This window comes from Bombina bombina, chromosome 4, assembly GCF_027579735.1.
Source record: "Bombina bombina isolate aBomBom1 chromosome 4, aBomBom1.pri, whole genome shotgun sequence".
Lineage (NCBI taxonomy): Eukaryota > Metazoa > Chordata > Amphibia > Anura > Bombinatoridae > Bombina > Bombina bombina.
The window spans coordinates 933,256,981-933,270,670 of NC_069502.1; the positions used below are offsets into that span (position 1 = coordinate 933,256,981).

The 13,690-nt window shown below is 39.9% G+C and overlaps 1 protein-coding gene across 1 annotated transcript in view; it reads right to left on the reverse strand.

Moving 5' to 3' along the window:
• RMDN2 (regulator of microtubule dynamics 2) overlaps nt 1-13,690 on the reverse strand; it is a 390,609-nt gene that overhangs the window by 265,655 nt on the left and 111,264 nt on the right. The window lies entirely within an intron of this gene.

The window sequence follows — 13,690 nt, forward strand, 5'->3', positions numbered from 1 at the left end:
GCATATCAAGGACACTGAGATATACACATATTTGTATGCACTGTATATGTGTGCACGCACATTCCTTGTCCTTTGTTGAAAAGCATATCAAGGACACTGAGATATACACATATTTGTATGCACTTTATATGTGTGCACTGTTTTTAGGCGCCTTCACTTTATCACATCACATTTTGTTGGCATTATAATTAGCTTGTATAAGTTTCGAGCAAAATGGGGACATTTCCCTGCGTTTACCTAACGTTTCTATAGAAAAATCTGAAAATAAAAGAATCTTGTGTTGTTCTATTGTCAGTGGATATTTCTTCCTATAGCATCTAAAAAGATTAACTTTATCTTGAAAATGTGATACTTTGACTATCACAGCTCTTGGTCTCAAATTTCCATCTTTACTTGTACGTGTTGGTCCTACTCTGTGCGCACGCTCAATCCTTATTGGACTATTGTTTGGGCAATTTAGCATCTCAGGAAGCATAGTAGAGGCAAAAGCAATTAAATCTTGATATTTATCAGATTCTGGTAATCCAATTATCCTAAAATTATTACGGCGGGCACAATCCTCTATCTCTTCAATTCTGGCCTGCAACTCATCTAACTTGGTTTGGTGTGCTATTGTAAGTTGGTCTTGGCTATTGACCCTATCTTCTATGTCAGAGATCCTGTTTTCTGCTTCTTCAAGCCTAGTATGGAACTGTCTTACCTCATTTGTTAGTGTGGTCATTTCTGTCTTTAGTGAATCAAACTGTGGATTAATAATTCCAGCTATTTGGCTGATAAGGTTAGGTGAGTCAGGATTTATAGATGTGTTAGGCGTGACTTCATGTGAAATGCTAGTGTCATATTGTCTAGTGTTTTTTTTTTCTCCTTTGTGCTTAGGAGGCATTATCGGGGAATTCGCTTTGGTGTGTGATACAAATCTTTCCATGTGATATAATGGTGTAAAAAAAAAAAAAAAAAAAAAAGGTGTAGAAAAGGAAGAAGAGAAGAAAAAAAAAAAAAAAAAAAAAAGAAGGTGAGTGCTCAAGTGTTTCCTTTCCAAATTGCTGCTATCTACGTTCTATTTTGATTCCAATACCACAATCCAAAAAAAAAAAAAAGGTTTTTTTTCCACACTTATTGTTATTATGAGTACTGGCTTGTCACTACGACATTAAGTACACAAATACTAACTTTCAAGAGATCCAGAATCAGTGAGTAATATATTAACAAGAAAGTTCTTCTATTATTAGGAGCATAGGCATAACTTAAACCCCTTTTATCCTTTAGAGGATACTTTCCTTAATGGTTTACCTATTACACCTTTCTGTGGCCTTACTGAACCAAGAGACAGAGACCATTGACTGCTTAATATTAGCTGTCTTCCCAGGGTATTCACTTATACTCTAGTATTTATAATCTTCACATTACTTATAGGTAACAAAAACAGAAAATATACTAGAAGACAGCACATTGAGTTGGGCAGATAATACTTGGTTTCTGTTAATCAGGAGTCTTTTCTTTTAATGTAATGTTCCTGAAAAATAAAACGTTCCCAGTGATTATAGGTTTTGATCTTCTTTCCTTTACACACCAAGCAAAATATTATGATTATAAAGCATCTTCTTTCATCTTTAAGTAATCTAGATTATCACCACAACTTAAAGAGAGCAGTATGGGCTTCTAAACTTCCACTTGCAGAGTTCACCTGTATCCAAGTGTCTGTACTTTTAACATAATTGAAGATGTGTTTGGAGAGGAAAAAAAAAAGAAGAAGATTTGAGGCCCCAGTCACAGACACAACATGAATATCAGTCTATAGGGTATGGGCAGGATCAGAGTCATACAAGCATTTCAGGTGCCTTTTTAAATGTTATTAGCCAACACGATGTATACTTGTGGTTAAAACCTCCGGTATTGTACACTTCTAGGCCTGTTTGCTGCTCTCCACGGTCGTTCACCTTTTACTGCACCGGACACCTCCAGGTAGCAATCGGGACTTCCAGGCAGCAGCTTCAATATCGGCACCTTCCTTTTGATTCCGACACCAGCGGTTTATGCACCCCTTGCGCACGCTGGTGTTAACTCTTAGACCTGCTGTCAACCAGGGCCAGGACCAGGTAAGAAGGAGGCTCTAGCCGACAGAGCAAATTCGGCCTTTAAGGGACTTCCACAGTGCTAGCTCCACATCCGAGCTCAGGGATTCCGCCCCGCCAGGATAGCAGTCTCCACGAGCAACGGCAAGGCAAGCACCGGTCGGTAGCGATGTAACACTGCGCCACAACCACTTGCGCACAGAGCGGCGTCCTCACATGTCAGCTCCTCCCAACAGGAAGTCCAAAACAGCTTTCTGATCTTTACATTTCCCAGAGCAACAAACAAACAAGGCCGAACATCCTTAGTCACCTGTAAGTAGAATTTCAGAGAACGTACAACATCTAAATTGTGCAACAAACGTTCCTTATACGAAGAAGGATTAGGACATAGAGAAGGAACAACAATTTCCTGATTAATATTCCTATCCAAAACATTTTTAGGAAGGAAACCCAACTTAGTACGAAGGACCACCTTATCAGCATGAAAAATAAGGTATGAAGATTCATACTGCAAAGCTGAAAGTTCCGAGACTCTCTGAGCTGAAGAGATAGCAACAATAAATAAAACCTTCCAAGATAACAACTTAATATCTATGGAATGCATAGGCTCAAACAGAGCCTGCTGCAAAACTTCAAGAACAAGGTTAAGGCTCCAATGAGGAGAAACCGACAAACACAGGTCTGATAAAAAGATCCGCCAGACGCTTATGTAGCAAAACGGACAGAAATCTGACCCTTCAGAGTACTTGTTGACAAACCTTTTTTCCAGACCTTCCTGGAGAAAAGACAAAATCCTAGGAATCCTAACCCTACTCCAAGAGTAGCCCTTGGATTCACACCAATAAAGGTATTTACGCCATATTTTATGGTAAATCTTCCTAGTAACAGGCTTGAGAGCCTGAATCATGGTCTCAATGACCAACTCCGAAAACCCACGCTTAGACAGAACTAAGCGTTCAATCTCCAAGCAGTCAGATTCAGAGAAACAAGATTTGGATGAAGGAAGGGACCCTGAAGTAGAAGGTCCTTCCTCAGAGGCAGTCTCCAAGGTGGAAGAGATGACATTTCTACTAGATCAGCATACCAAATCCTGCATGGCCACGCAGGAGCTACGAGAATCACTGATGCTCTCTCCTGCGTGGCAATGCCTTGTGGAAGAAGAGCAAACAGAGGAAACGGGTATGCCAACCTGAAATTCCAAAGGACCGCCAGAGCATCTATCAGAGCTGTCTGTGGATCCCTCGACCTCGAACCGTACCTCAGGAGTTTGTCATTCTGCCGAGACGCCATCAGATCCAGCTCTGGTAACCCCCATTTTAAGATCAGGCTGGAGAAAACCTCCGGATGGAGTTCCCACTCCCCGGGATGAAAAGTCTGTCTGCTCAGAAAATCCGCTTCCCAGTTGTCCACTCCTGGAATGTGAATGGCAGATAGATAGCAGTTGTGAGCTTCTGCCCACAAGATAATTTGGGACACCTCCTTCATGGCTAAGTTCCTCCCTGATGGTTGATGTAAGCCATTGAAGTTATGTTGTCTGACTGGAACCTGATAAACTGGACTGAAGACAACTGAGGCCAAGCCATCAGATCATTGAAAATTGCTCTCAACTCCAAGATGTTTATGGGGAGAGTAGAGTCCTCCCGAGTCCACAGTCCCTGAGCCTTTAAAGAGTCCCAGACTGCTCCCCAGCCTAGCAAACTGGCATCCGAGGTGTAAATCACCCAGGAAGGTCTCCGAAAGCATGTACCCTGAGAAAGATTTTACTGAGAAAGCCAGCAAGGGAGAGAGTCTCTTGTCGACTGATCCAGATCTATCATCTAAGATAGATCTGCATGATCCCCATTCCATTGTCTGAGCATGCAAAGTTGTAGAACTCTCAAATGGAACCGAGCAAAGGGAACGATGTCCATGCAAGCAACCATTAGTCCAATTACCTCCATACATTGAGCCACTGATAGTCGAACAGAAGACTGCAGGGAGAGGCAAGAGGAGAGGATCTTGGATTATCTGACCTCCGTCAGAAATATTTTCATTAGTAGGGAGTCTATTATAGTCCTATAAACACTACCCTTGTGGCTGGAACGAGGGAATTCTTTTCCAAATGTACTTTCCAACCATGGGAGTGAAGAGATGTGATATACCTTTAAGGTATATCACCTGTTTGGCCTCTAACCCTATATAAGGCTTCCTGTTCCTGTATCTCATTGCCTGAATATTGAAGGACATATGCACTGCTGTGAATCTGAGTACCTAAATTGCTCTGATTGTTCTGCAGTGTTTCAAACTTTCTACTACAAGTTCTATTACTAAGTTCTAATTATTATTTTGCAAAGCAATATCGTTACTTATTTATTTTGCATTGTTGGGCAACCTCTTCACAGCCTTTTCCAGGAATCTCTCATTCAAAATTACCGTTACGCTGACAGGAGTCAGCTGTCTGCATAATCTCTCAGCAAGGACACAGCATCTGCAGGACCGGAAGTCAGTCACGCACATACCCGCTGCTGTGTAAACTCTGAACACGCTGAGGAGGTCAGGTATCAAAGTGTTTTCCACTTCAAGCGTATTATTTCTCTCATTGACTTGTGTACATACAAAACTTTGTATCAACTTTCTCACTATTTGCCACTACAAATACCGGAACTCAATCTATGACTGTTTACCTGCACTTTACCTCAGTATTGTTCATTGCTGGATTCCTCTCTATAACTGTGAGCTTCTGTGAGTGTATGTATTGTACGGGTGTGTGTGTGTGTGAAGACAGAAGGACACTAACAGTTTATACCTCATCATTTGTGTAAGGATTCTTACTGCTTTAATACCAATTCAAACTACTAATCTCCTTGCTAAGCTATTCATATCAGAGTCAGCCCACGCTGAGAGAAACATCTTAAAGCATAAACTCTGCTCTCATTAATACTGAAATTACTTAACATAAAAACTAGCTCACTGTACTGTTACCTAGAGTAATCAGTGACTCTTGGGTTTCATTCACAAAAGAGCAACAAAAACTCATTTTTATAACAAATATTGTAGCAATTATATCGTATTTGTTACATAATATTCAGGCCATATAAACATTAGTATCTGGTTATCAAACCATGGATCCTAATGAAATTAAAAAGGAATTTAATAATGTGTACCAGAAGCTTGATTTCTTAGCTCATGCATTAAATGAAGTCAAAGCTGAAAACACAGCTATCAGAACCTTGATAAAGGATTCATTAACCCCTAAGGAACCACAGCTTCCTGAGCCACATATACAAACACCTACACCCTTTTCAGGGAAAAGGTCAGAGTTCCGTGATTTTAAGAATGCATGCTTTCTCTTATTTTCTATGAAGCCACGCACCTATCCTACAGATAGAATAAGAGTCTGCACAACTATCTCTTGAGTGGTGAACCGCGGACTTGGGCCAATAGATTTTTTGAGAACAATGACCCAATATTAGATTCACTTCAAGAATTCTTTTCTGCTTTAGCTAGTTTATATGAGGACTCAAACAGTCAACTAAACGCAGAGACAAAATTAAGAGCCCTCAAACAAGGGAAAAGAACAGTGGAAGAATACACCACTGACTTCCAAATGTGGGCTTCTGAATCTCTTTGGAATGAGATCAGCCTGAAAAATCAATTTAGGTTGGGACTCTCAGAGGCTCTGAAAGACGAGCTATCTCGTCTGGATATTCCTGAGACACTTGCAGCACTGATTAAACTCAGTACAACACTTGACCGCAGACTGAGGGAAAGAAAGGCCGAAAAGGGTTTCTATGATCCTACCCCCAGACGCATGACTCAAACTACCCAAGGTCACGATAGAAACCAATCCACACCCATGGAGATAGGTACTATCAAGGGACCACTATCTGCAGAGGAAAAGACCAGGCGGAGACTGGCGAATCTTTGCCTCTACTGTGCTCACAAAGAGCATACAGTATCCTCATGCCCACTATTGGCCAAACAAAAGAAGGGTAAGATTAAGACCTCTATATTAGTGTGTAAAACTGGTACTCCAAACCAACTCACTTTATCCATTTCTTTACAGTGGGATCAAACACATACCCAGACTGACGCCTTAATAGATTCCGGAGCATCTGGGATATATATAGATGCTGATTATGTATATAGAAATAAAATTCCTATTGTGTGTAAAAAGCAACCAGTCTTTGTCAAATTAATTTATGGTTCTTTAATACAAAAAGGGCCTATAACCCATCACACCATTCCTTTACTGACAACAACACTAGATGGACATACCGAATATTTAGTCTATGATATAATTCCTATTGATAGGCATGCAATAATTCTAGGGTACTCATGGTTGAATACACATAATCCAAACATAGATTGGTCTCACAACACCATTCTTTTAACTTCGGATTACTGTACTAAAACTTGTTATCCACATTGTTCAATATCCAGCCTGGAGACTGGTTTACCATTGGCATATTCTGATTTGGTAGATGAGTTCGATCTCAAAGAAGCCGACAGTTTACCACCTCATAGGCCCTTTGACTGTCCGATAGACATAATTCTTGGATCACAAATCCCATATGGGAAAATTTACCCACTATCTCAAACCGAACTTGAACACTTACGCACATATCTAGATGATAACCTCAAAAAAGGCTTTATCTCACATTCCACATCACCAGCAGCAGCTGGAATCTTTTTTGTAAAAAATAAGGACCACTCACTACGATCCATAATAGATTATAGAGGCCTCAACGCAATTACCATAAAAAATCGTTATCCACTACCCCTGATACCAGAATTGATAGAAAGATTGACAAACGCAACAATTTATACCAAACTAGATCTTAAAGGAGCTTATAACTTAATTTGCATCAAAAAAGGGGATGAATGGAAAACAGCCTTCAGGACACGCTATGGCCTATTCCAATACAACGTGATGCCATTTGGATTAACTAATGCCCCAGCGACTTTTCAATATTTTATTAACGAAATATTCCACAATCTCATAGACGTATGCGTCATCATCTATCTAGATGATATTCTGGTATATTCCAAATCCCTTAAAGAACATGAGAAACATGTAAGATGGGTCCTGACACGGCTACGAGAGCACCGACTGTTTGCAAAGATGGAAAAATGTAATTTCCATGTTCAACAAATAAAATTTCTTGGATACATCATTTCACCTAATACAATCCAAATGGACCCAGACAAGATCATTGCAATAACTAATTGGCCAAAACCTAAAACCCTGAGAGCACTCCAGAGGTTTCTGGGATTCTCCAATTTTTACAGAAAATTTATAAATACATTTTCAGACATTGTGAAGCCACTCACACTACTTACTAGAAAGAATTGTAACTACAAATGGAATGACGAGGCTCAAAAAGCATTTCTTACTCTAAAACATTTATTCACAGTAGCACCTGTGTTAACCCTGCCTGATTATACTTCACAGTTCATATTAGAAGTAGATGCTTCTAATTATGGACTAGGAGCCGTCTTATCCCAGAAGGATAAAACTACTCAGGAATTACATCCCATAGAGTTCTACTCCAGATCTCTGCTCCCTGCTGAACTAAACTATAATGTGGGAGATAAAGAACTTTTAGCGATTAAAGCTGCTTTAGAGCATTGGAGGCACCTTTTAGAAGGATCTCCAGAACCTTTCCTGATATACACCGACCATAAGAACTTAGAATACTTGCGAAAAAACAAGACTCTCTCGGCCCGACAAGTTCGCTGGTCCTTATTCTTAGACCGTTTCAATTTTTTAATCACCTACAGACCTGGAAACATTAATACTAAAGCTGATGCACTATCTCGAATACCAAATGTCAATTCGAGTCTGGATACCCTCAATCCGATTATTCCTCAAGAAAAATTCTTGGGATCCCTAACCTCTCTTGAAAGTGAGATCTTATCTGAACTCCATAAAGAAACAGAGCTACCTAGTGACTGTGAGAAAGACGAAGTCACTGGACTCTACCTTCACAACAAGAAAATCTATGTTCCCAAAACACTCAGAGAAGTCATTCTACATCATCATCACGACAATGTTTTAGCAGGACATAAAGGCATACAAAAATGGCCTCAAATGGAACTTTCTATAATCTCTTATATAAAAAAATGTGATATATGTGCAAGAAACAAAGTTATACACAAAAAACCAATTGGATATCTCTCACCACTGCCAATACCGTCTATGCCATGGTCCACCATCTCCATGGATTTCATAGTGGATCTACCCTCATCTCAACACTTTGCCACAATATTAGTAGTTGTTGATCACTTAACAAAACTTGCACATTTCATCCCTCTCAAGAATTTACCTACTGCTATGACTACAGCTAGAGTATTTTTGGAACACATAGTACGCCTACATGGCATTCCCACTACCATCATTTCTGATCGGGGTACACAGTTTACCTCAGCTCTCTGGAAATCACTTTGTAAACTCCTACAAATAGAGACTAGGTACTCAACATCATTCCCCCCCCAGACCAACGGGTTGACTGAACGCCTAAACCAGACTTTAGAGCAATTCTTAAGATGTTACATAACCCACTTACAGGACGATTGGATTGAATACCTACCTATGGCAGAATTCTCTTATAACAATTCGATATCAACTTCCACAAAGATGACTCCATTCTTTGCCACTTATGGATATAATCCATCTACTATAGCCATATCGCATGCCCCGGTCTCTTGTCCAAGTATTACTGATTTCACCTCAACACTAAAAGACAGACTAGAGATACTCAACCTACACTTAAGTGAGGCTAAAGACCGTCAGAAAAAATATTATGACTATCATCATTCACCAACACCTCTCTACAAAATTGGTGATTTAGTGCTACTCTCTACCAAACATCTAAAGCTCCAGCTCCCCAGCAAGAAATTAGCTAATCAATACATCGGACCGTACCCCATTATTTCCATAGTAAATCCGAATGCTGTAAAGTTGAAATTAACCATTGATTGTAGGTTGCACCCTGTATTCCACGTCTCCCTACTTAAACCTTATGACTCACTTCATCAATCATCTCCTCTCCCTCCTGTTTTGCTTCAGGATGGCCCGGAGTATGAGGTAGAGCGAATTCTTGACTCCAGGGTACGGAGGCGTTCTCTCCAGTATTTGGTTAAGTGGAAAGGTTATGGTATGGAGGAAAACTCCTGGGTTTCCCACTTGGACGTTCATGCTCCTTCTCTTCAATCTGCATTCCACAGACGTTACCCCAATAAACCTTCCTGATTTGAATTGGGGGGCCTTGAAGAGGGGGGTATGTGATATACCTTTAAGGTATATCACCTGTTTGGCCTCTAACCCTATATAAGGCTTCCTGTTCCTGTATCTCATTGCCTGAATATTGAAGGACATATGCACTGCTGTGAATCTGAGTACCTAAATTGCTCTGATTGTTCTGCAGTGTTTCAAACTTTCTACTACAAGTTCTATTACTAAGTTCTAATTATTATTTTGCAAAGCAATATCGTTACTTATTTCTTTTGCATTGTTGGGCAACCTCTTCACAGCCTTTTCCAGGAATCTCTCATTCAAAATTACCGTTACGCTGACAGGAGTCAGCTGTCTGCATAATCTCTCAGCGAGGACACAGCGTCTGCAGGACCGGAAGTCAGTCACGCACATACCCGCTGCTGTGTAAACTCTGAACACGCCGAGGAGGTCAGGTATCAAAGTGTTTTCCACTTCAAGCGTATTATTTCTCTCATTGACTTGTGTACATACAAAACTTTGTATCAACTTTCTCACTATTTGCCACTACAAATACCGGAACTCAATCTATGACTGTTTACCTGCACTTTACCTCAGTATTGCTCATTGCTGGATTCCTCTCTATAACTGTGAGCTTCTGTGAGTGTATGTATTGTACGGGTGTGTGTGTGTGAAGACAGAAGGACACTAACAGTTTATACCTCATCATTTGTGTAAGGATTCTTACTGCTTTAATACCAATTCAAACTACTAATCTCCTTGCTAAGCTATTCATATCAGAGTCAGCCCACGCTGAGAGAAACATCTTAAAGCATAAACTCTGCTCTCATTAATACTGAAATTACTTAACATAAAAACTAGCTCACTGTACTGTTACCTAGAGTAATCAGTGACTCTTGGGTTTCATTCACAAAAGAGCAACAAAAACTCATTTTTATAACAAATATTGTAGCAATAATATCGTATTTGTTACAAGAGAAGACAACAAAATCTCAGTGTGAGATTTTGCTTGTTGAAAAGATGGCACCTGGATCAGTATGTCGTCCAGATAGGGAGCCACAGCAATACCTTGAGACCTGACCACTGCTAAGAGAGCTCCCAGAACCTTTGAAAAAATTCTGGGAGCTGTAGCAAGGCCAAATGGAAGTGCCACAAATTGAAAGTGCTTTTCCAGAAAGGCAAACCTCAGAAATTTGTGATGATCCATGTGAATGGGAATATGAAGGTAAGCATCCTTTAGCTCTATGGTCACCATGAACTGACCCTCTTGTACTAAAGGAAAAACTGAACTTATTGTCTGAATCTTGAAAGATGGTACTCTTAGAAATTTGTTTAAACACTAGAATTGGTCTGAAAGTTCCCTCCTTTTTTGGAACAACAAACAGACTGGAATAAAACCCCAGACCCTGTTCCTGTATTGGAACCGGTACAATTACTCCCAGGGAGGAGAGATCTTGAACACATTTTAAGAATGCCTCTCTCTTTGTCTGGTCTGCAGATAATCTCGAAAGGTGGAACCTGCCCCTGGGAGGAAAGTTTTTTAATTCCAATTTGTAACCTTGTGAAACTATGTCCACAGCCCAAAGGTCTTGGACATCTCGTATCCAAGCTTGAGAGAATTGAGAAAGTCTGCCCCCCACTAGATCCGGTCCCGGATCAGGGGCAAACCCTTCATGCTGATTTAGAATCAGCTGCGGGCTTCTTCGATTGCTTCCCCTTATGCCAAGACTGATTGGGCTTTCAAAAGGGCTTAGATTGATCCTGCTTGGTAGGCAAAGGGGAAGACTTACCTCTGAAGTTACGAAGAGAACAAAAATTACTCTGATGACATTTCGGTCTATTCTTTCTATCTTGAGGTAGAAAATACACTTTTCCACCCGTAATATCGGAAATAATTTCTGTCAGACCTGGTCCAAATAACTTCTTCCCCTTGTAAGGAAGAGCTAAAAGCTTGACCTTAGAGGGGACGTCTGCTGACCAAGACTTTAGCCACAAGGCTCTTTGGCCTAAAACAGCAAAGCTAGATGAGTTAGCACTCAGCCTAATCACCTGCAAGATAGAATCTGAAATAAAGGAATTAGCAAGCTTAAGAGCTTTAATTCTGTTTTGAATCTCATCTAAAGGCGTTTCTACCTGAAGAGAATCAGACAATGCATCAAACCAGTAGGATGCAGCACTTGTCACAGTGGCGATACATACTGCAGGTTGCCATAAAAGACCTAGATGAACGTAAATTCTTTTTAAATAAACCTACATCTTTTTATCCATATGATCTTTAAAAGAGCAACTATCCTCAATAGGACCCACACCCACTGTCTTGAGAAAGTTTGCAGAGGCAAATGAAACGCGTAGACGGGAGGGTCTACCTTTGACTACAGAGACTGCACGTTATAAGAGTTTGTTTTATTTGAACAATTGACTATTGGATAATCCATTCTTAAAGATTGAACTATTGGACTACTGGTAAACTGAGACACACGGGAGCAGCAGAGGTCGCTACCTGCGGGTTCCTGTGGTGTAAGAACTGTGAAGAATACCAAAACGTTTTTACAAGCTTTTAATATTTTAAATTCTTGTAAGTGCATTAAATTGTGTGCACAAATAAAGTCACAAATGATTTTACCTTGAATCTGGGATGCGCTTTGTGTTCTTATCGTTCTAGTGTTTTTTGAAATCTGAGCACCCCTTTGTGGTCAGTGAAGTAACAAGCAGCACAAAAGATTTGTCACCAAGGGAGAGAATTACTGAGAAAGAAGAATTTGGTATTTAACATACAGTTTCTACCATTACTCCCAGAGACATGAATGTGAGTTATTGAAGTGGTGAATTTTATAATTATATTATATATTTTAAGTATTGTGTATTTAAATACCTCAGATACGATTAATATTGAGTGAAACTGAATTTTATTATTATTATTATTATTTCCCTAGGTGTGCTAATTGTTATGAGCATTTCCTAGGTAACATCATACTATAGTGTATATAAAAACAGAATCTAAATTATAAGCCTGTTAAAGTATAATTATTGTGTTTAGATCTGTGCACAGCTTATTGTTGTTGTTGAGTGTATCCTCAATAGGAATAGTTGTTCTCTTGGCTAAAGTAGAAATAGCCCTTTCTACTTTAGGAACCGTGTGCCATGTCTCCGCAATAGAGTCGGTGAATGGGAACATTTTCTTAAAAATAGGAGACGGGGAAAAGGAAACCCCCGGCTTCTCCCACTCCTGAGTAATAATGTCTGTAGCCCGGTCAGGTACCGGGAACACCTCCTTAGTAGAAGGAACTTCAAAATAATCATTCAGTTTACTAGACTTCTTAGGATTAACCACGTCAGGAGTGTCCAAATCATTCAAAGTAGCCAAAACCTCCTTTAACAAGACATGAAGGTGTTCAAGCTTAAATCTAAAAGAACTTCCATCAGTTTCAGACGAAGGAATTACACTATTTGAATCTGAGATTTCACCCTCAGAAAGCTCTGACACATCTTCTTCATCAGATCTAATAGGAAGAGCCATCGGAGAACCACTGGGATCAGAAACCTTTCCATCTGAACTCCTTTTCCTCTTATGCTTTACCTTTAACATAGGAAAAGCAGCTAAGAAGATACTTGTGCAGCAATTTCAGCTTTCAAATATGTCCCACTAGGAGCAATAGAGGAGCTGCAGGGCACAGCTTGTGATGCCATAGAGGCTTGGGACTTACAGGAGAAGGCTGCGGAATTACCTGAACAGCATCATCCTGAGAGACAATTCTTTCTTTACATTGTAAAGTCTTTTTAATATGAGGAACAGAATTGTATAGGAGAGGCAATCTGAGCTTCTAAGCACAATAAATAAGCATTAAGGACACAGTTCCTCACAGAGACCTGTATGAAAGAAACACAGAGTAACCTCCTCTGATTTTCTATAGTAGGGCAGCAAAGAGTTAGGAACATTCAGTAAGGGACACCTTACAATTTCCTAACTGTTTGAAAGCCACCACAACCCTTACTCAAGAGATTAACGTGGAACACAGCTATACCCCAAAACTTGCTTGTAGAAATCATTTCATCAGACACCAAATCTTCACCACCTCCATGAACGAAGGCAAAGTGAATGACTGAGGGTTGTGGGTAAGGGAGTGATACTTAACATTTTAACTGTGACCAGGAGTGATATTCCCAACAGTAATTGAAGATGATGCCTTGGACTTACCATATCTTAGGAAAGAAAATACATTAAATTCACAAAGCAAAACATCAGATAATGTGTTAATGTGTTTTCAATATAGTACAGGGTGAATTGAATTTTCAAATGACTCTTTTTTGTTTGTTTTTTTGCATTTTCCACACTGTCCCAACTTTTTTTCGAATTGGGGTTGTATATGCCTATTGTCACTGGCTCACCTAATGTGTTCCGCTA